Source organism: Solea senegalensis, linkage group LG6 (genome assembly GCF_019176455.1).
Source record: "Solea senegalensis isolate Sse05_10M linkage group LG6, IFAPA_SoseM_1, whole genome shotgun sequence".
NCBI lineage: Eukaryota > Metazoa > Chordata > Actinopteri > Pleuronectiformes > Soleidae > Solea > Solea senegalensis.
In genome coordinates this window covers 13,259,085-13,266,138 of record NC_058026.1, presented here as the reverse complement: position 1 = coordinate 13,266,138, position 7,054 = coordinate 13,259,085, and the positions used below count along the sequence as shown (strand labels likewise).

At 35.9% G+C, this 7,054-nt stretch overlaps 1 non-coding gene across 1 annotated transcript; it reads left to right on the top strand.

Moving 5' to 3' along the window:
• The first annotated feature begins 5,892 nt into the window (after positions 1 to 5,892).
• trnaa-agc lies at positions 5,893 to 5,965 on the top strand. The gene has a single exon. It is a non-coding gene; the product is annotated as a tRNA-Ala (tRNA).
• Positions 5,966 to 7,054: the final 1,089 nt, after the last annotated feature.

The window sequence follows — 7,054 nt, the reverse complement described above, 5'->3', positions numbered from 1 at the left end:
GTCAGCTTCCATTTCAATTTATTCTAGATTGTACATTTTGTGGTCACAGGTCAAAGGTATTGTATTGTATTATCGATCAACAAAGTACATCTATCTGTATATAGATGTACACATTATTGACAGTATCAGAAGAATTTAAAATGATGATGAATTGAAGAAGTGATCAAAGGTGTTGTTGTGCAAAATGTTCTGGTCATTATTTAATGCTGTAACTCGGCAAAAGAAAGTGAGACGGAGAATGTGACAAAATATACCTTCCTTTTACTGCTAGGTTGAAGATGTAATTTAGGAAAGCACACTGGAATTGAGGCCGGGAATCACAGGGTACCTCACGATACCATGGTCCACGATACTAATAATATCACGATACAGCGATATATTGCAAGACAATCATATAGTGATACATCATGATATCTGAAAACAAAAGGAAAAGTTAAGAGTACACGATTTGACTGTTTATTCACAACATAGAGAACACAGTTGCATAAAGTCTATGTGTTGAACACTGATGAACGTAGCTTTTTCCGCCATTATCCTGCTGTAAACTCAAAAGTGGCCATGTGGAAACATGAAGTAATGACGCCCGGCGATTGAAACTGGCATGGAATGTTTACTTTAGAGCGCCTTAATTTGTTAATTAAAATATCGATATTTGCCCCGGCATATCGATTATTGCACGAGGAAAGACGGTGAGATATTTATGCCCCTACACTGGAGGTTACTCATTGGAATCATACATTCCAATTTAGTCATATTTTCCAGTTTTTTCCAGATTAACGTTTCATGCATTTTTTAATTGAATTTCTTCAGTCATTTTTACATATCATGTAGGAGTCTGGACAGACGTCTTTTCATAACTGTGTGGTCATAAACTTTGTCATTGTGGGTCTCAGATGGAAAACAATGATTGGTCCCGCCAAAAGAGGGATTACATTTTTTTTTTTGTTTTTTGATGTTGAGCTAAAATCAATAATTAATTAGCTCTGAGGATTCTGGTTGAATATACTAGCTTGGATAAAACAGAGGAAAAGCAATATTTGCCCAGTGGCTGAGGTTTCACAGTTTGTGCAACTGTTGCAACAAATTGATCTGAAGCAAGAAAACCAAAATGAGATAAAAGTACAATACATAAAGCTAAATGCACTTGAACCAAGGACACAGTGTTTTAATGACTCATTTATTCTCAGTTGGCTTGCACTCTTCCTCTCCTCCTCCTTTTTTCTGATCGCTTGACTGTGTTTGTTAATCCGTCCAGATTATCCCACAACCTCGATCAGCCAATAATGATGTGCTGACAACATTTCTCATATCTGTGTCCAGTGAGGGCCACACAGCGGTGTAGTGGCTTGCACTGTTGCTCTGACCGAGGGCCTTTGTGTGTAGTGTTTGTTCTATGGTTTCCTCCCACAGTCCAAAAACATGCAGATGTTAATTGAACACTCTAGACTGATCATAAGTGTGTGAGGCGTACTCTGCCTAGGCTCCAGCGGCCCACACCATCCTCATGTGGAGGATAAAACGGTATGAATGAATGAACGCATGTATCCAGCGCAGAATTATTTTTCAATCTTTCTGCACCAGCTCTGTCTAGACATTTGTGCCGGTGATGATATGATGATACATTCACATTAGATTTAACGACACCCTATTGTGATGTCATTAAACACGATGATTTCACAGTTGGGTCCAGTATTAATTTGGCTCTTTAAAAATAGATGCTTTTTGTGTATTCCATTTTTAATATACCACTTAAATAACATATTAGAAACAGACCGCACGAAATGAATGAATAAATAAAAAAACCACCAAATAGAAAGAAAGCTTGTTTGTTATCGCTGGTAACAGTTTGCTTCAGACTGTTTGTTTTTTGATTGAAATCGATCGGTAGCGTTTCATAATAGTCATGATGGCTGTTTGTTTGTAAGGAGACATGTTTTCAAATGAGTCATCCGTCAGGACTCTTTGTCTGACACTAACCCTTTCACACAACCGTAGATTGTCCATGTTCTATGACCTGCTGATTATAAACATCTGATGAGTGTTTGTACTCCAGTGGCGCTGAATCCTAGTCCACATTTCCAGCTTAAGCAACATCACAAGGATCCTATTTAGTAGTTTCATCTCATGTGTTTGAGCCTGAATCGTATGGGTGAATGTGAGGTACGTGATGACAACACACTTGTATTAGTGTAAATAAGTGAATCAATAAATATCAATAATCTTACTGCAACATCTCTATAATTTGGAGCTTGGGATGTCCATAGATTAAAAGTGATTTATTTTCTTCTGGTTTGGAAAGGGAAGACAAGGAAGTAGCAGTTGCTAGTTTGAGGTGATGTCAGTTTTGTAAATTATGTTCCCGTTTAGAACAAAATAGATAATAAAGTACTGCACACACTACCAGTCAAAAGTTTGGACACACTTCCTCATTCAAGTGTGTCCAAACCTTTGACTGGTAGTGTATATGAGTGGACACTAGCACTGTACCTGGTTGCAGGTGACGTCTATTTTCAGTTTCTAAAAGTGACATGGCACCAGCCAAATGGCAAATCTCTGCAAACTTCAGCTCTATTCTTTCTTTTTCTTTTAAAGTGAGCACCATTTATTTATAGATCAATGCAATAAATGAATATTTTGTGCATCACATCCAACATCTAACGTCAAATGACAACAACCTTATTTTGTGAAGCCATTCTCAATACTTAAATGCAGTTATCCTTATGCCAGGCAGGTTTTCTCAACTGATCTGAAATACATAAAATCCAAATATTGCTTTACAGCAGTATTGCAGCACATGGGTAACTTTTAATATCATTAATTTCCCACAAACAATGAAAGGATGAGGTCTACATAAATCTGTGTTTCATTGTTTTGGCTGGGTATAAACGACAATGAAATGTCAACAGTTTTCTTTTTGTAGTTTGTAAATTATGGTATAGCTGTATAAAAAACCTTATATTATGTTATTATCTTAATTTGAATCGGTCTAGTAGGTTTTCTGCGGCTCCAGATTAATTTTATCTGGGTGGAGAGGGGACGAAAATGGCTCTTTTCATCCTAAAGGATCCCAACACCTGTTTTAAACCAATGGACTTCACTGTAGTGAAGGGCTGTTAATCTCTTGCATTTAAGTTGGCAACAGACATTTGACACCAGTGAGCTGTCCTTTCTTTTAAGAAATGTTTATTAAGCTGCGGAGAATGGGTTGGACTGACTTCTGTAGCTACTGAAAAGTACTAGTTCTTAAAAGTGGTGCCGTTGCCGGTGTCTTGAATAAGTGTTTCCATATTTAAACATAACAAGTGCCACCTTCAGCTTTCTATCAGCAGCAGTGCAGTGAGGCTGCTCGGAGGACGCTGCAGCAGCAGAAACATAAACATTGATAAAGCAGTCAAACATTCTGTCATGCTTATAGAGCAGAGCTCTCAAACTCGTGGCCCGCAGGAAACACAAGGCCGTCCAGTCAATTTCTTGTGACCTGCCACTTAATGTCATGTTATAATGGAGTTATATCTTTATGGGATTTTTTTCAATGATAGGTATATTTTGCATTTTGCCAACTCCTGCTGGACTTATTTTCACTTGACCGGCCCCCTCCAAGATGCTCGGTGGCCCAGAAGGTCATTTGTGTTATAGACCCCTGCTACTTGAGTGTTTTATTTGCTAGTATTTCACAATGATGTCAGTGTTTTTAAAACTACCTGCTGGGAATTTAGGGGACTATGGTGAAATGTAACATAAATATTGATAGCAACACTGATTGCTGTTTGCATCTAATTTTGACATAATTTCTATAATGAGTGTTTTGATCATTTCTCTTTTGACATTTGTGAAAACCGCATCAAAATGGAACCTAATACATACTGAAGGGAATGTAGCTGGAAATCAAATATTTAGAATTTTTTTTAAATTATACTGTGTTTTTCTTTTTATAATTCTTTAATGGAGTCATTAACAGTCCAAAATAAATCAAGCAAGGTCAATATTGTAGCAAAGTGCTGGCAGAATAGATGATAAATCTAAATCTAAATAATGAAAATGGTTTCCCTTTTTATCATCTGTAAAAGCCTTAGCTCTCTACAAATCATCTACACTTAATTCACGTCAGTGTCCACTACCTACCTTTATGAGAACAAATGATCTTTGCCTGTGTACTTTGTGATTTATGTAGAATTTATGTGCAGCAGAGAAATGTGTGGTCTCATTGTATCATTGTAAGTGACAACATAAACATTTTGTCACATGTTTGATTTTACAGTGGATGATTACTGTTGTGATGAATTATGTGTATAGTTTTTTGACTTTTGTAAAAACAAAAGAAGTCTCCAGTTGAGATAAAAAAAATGGTGTCATTTCTGACCAGTAAATTTCACCTTCCCTGGTGAAACTCTTCTGACCTCTAGTGGAGATATTAAGCAATAGAGGAAAAAAGGCCTCAAATAGGACTCAAGCCCATCAATGAAATCAAATTTGTGCCAAACTATTGCCACTGAACGTTTTGTGTGGCAATTGTCAGAATGACAACTTAGTTGAGAATATCCAGAATATTATTATGATGCACTGCATCAGATATGAAAAGTTCATCAGCAGCAATTGAGGAAATGGATGTGTGAAGGTGACATTAGTGGATTAAGTACTGATGTTGATTATCTAATTTCCCTGAGGGAGTCATCCCAAGGGATCAATGAAGTTTAGTCTAAGTCTCTAGCCTTCTTGTGTAGTTGTGTGGCAAACACAATGGTCAGCATTGTTAAGATCAATTTCTCTAATCCACTGTACTTTCAACCATACTATCTACTGTGCCACCTGCATGTAACAGAGTTCCACTGTGACAAAGGATGTTGCTGTACAGTGCTGCTGTAAAAGTTCATCACTGGCTAAGGGGGATGTTTCTCAAACAGAAAACTATAATATACAATTAATATATGAAAAGGAATAACCTTTATGCTTCAGATACCACAGTAGTGGCAGTGATAAAAAAAAAAGTGTTGAACTCTTTTAAGTAACGTGTATCTTTTTTGTCACATTTTGGACGATATACGGCTTTTTTGTCATACTTACCTATGACTTTTGTGTCACATTTTGGACAACATACGAAACTATGACTTTTCTGTCACATTTTGCTCGCTTAGCATGTGAGAGGTAGCGCGATTGATGCCCACATCCTCCAGTAGTGTTTAGCCACTTCACTCTAGTCGACATACTATACTATGATGTTTTTGAATGATTTTGGACGACATACTATACTATGATGTTTTTGAATGATTTTGGACGACATACTATACTACGATGTTTTTTTCCTCATTTTGGACGACATACTATACTATGACATTTTGGTGCCATTTTGGACCACATACTATACTATGACGTTTTGAGTGATTTTGGACTATACTATACTATGACTTTTGGTGATTTTGGACGACATTACCTTATACTATGATGTTTTTGAGTGATTTTGACTACATACTATACTATGAAATTTTTGGTGATTTTGGATATACTATGATCGCTTTTGAATGATTTTAACGGCTACTATAATGACATTTTTGGTGATTTTTGACCTACATACTATAATTATGACTTTTTGTCTCATTTTGATCTATTATTACTATAATTAAGTGATGTTTTTTGAATGATTTTTGACTCATTATACTATACTCATGATGTTTGAGTGATTTTGGATGACATACTATACTATGATATTTTTTGCGGATTTGGATCTATATACTATACCATGACTTCCTTTTATCTCATTTTGACCCATACTATACTATGACTTTTTGAGTGATTTTGGACGACATACTATACTATGACTTTTTTTGGTGATTTTGGACAACATACTATACTATGACATTTTGGTCTCATTTTGGACGATATGAGATCAATGGAACAGGGGGATTAGCTCAAATGGTAGAGCGCTCGCTTAGCATGCGAGAGGTAGCGGGATCGATGCCCGCATCCTCCAGTAGTGTTCAGCCACTTCACTCTAAGTGTTTCCTGAAAATTACAGTCCAAGATATTTCCTAGTAATAGGGAAAAACATCACTGTGTCTGTACAAATTAATAATTACAAGTGAACATTAACGTTGAAACAAATGTAACGCAATTATTTAGTCATTTATGGTGATTTTGGACGACATACTATACTATGATGTTTTTGAGTGATTTTGGACGACATACTATACTATGATGTTTTTTTCTCATTTTGGACGACATACTATACTATGATGTTTTTTTCTCATTTTGGACGACATACTATACTATGACATTTTTTGGTGATTTTGGACGACATACTATACTATGACGTTTTTGAGTGATTTTGGACAACATACTATACTATGATGTTTTTTTTCTCATTTTGGACGACATACTATACTATGATGTTTTTGAGTGATTTTGGACGACATACTGTACTATGACTTTTTTTGGTGATTTTTGACGACATACTATACTATGACGTTTTTGAATGATTTTGGACGACATACTATACTATGACATTTTGGTGATTTTGGACGACATACTTTACTATGACATTTTTTGGTGATTTTGGATGACATACTATACTATGACGTTTTTGAGTGATTTTGGACGACATACTATACTATGATGTTTTTGAGTGATTTTGGACGACATACTATACATGAACTTTTTTGGTGATTTTGGACAACATACTATACTATGATTTTTTTGTCTCATTTTGGACGATATGAGATCAATGGAATGGGGGATTAGCTCAAATGGTAGAGCGCTCGCTTAGCATGCGAGAGGTAGCGGGATTGTTGCCCGCATCCTCCAGTAGTGTTTAGCCACATCACTCTAAGTATTTCCTGAAAATTACAGTCCAAGATATTTCCTAGTAATAGGGTAAAACATCACTCTGTCCGTACAAATTAATAATTACAAGTGAACAGTAATGTTGAAACAAATGTAAAGCAATTATTTATTCATTTATTTATGGTGATTTTGGACGACATACTATACTATGACTTTTTTGAGTGATTTTGGACAACATACTATACTATGATGTTTTTGAGTGATTTAGGACGACATACTA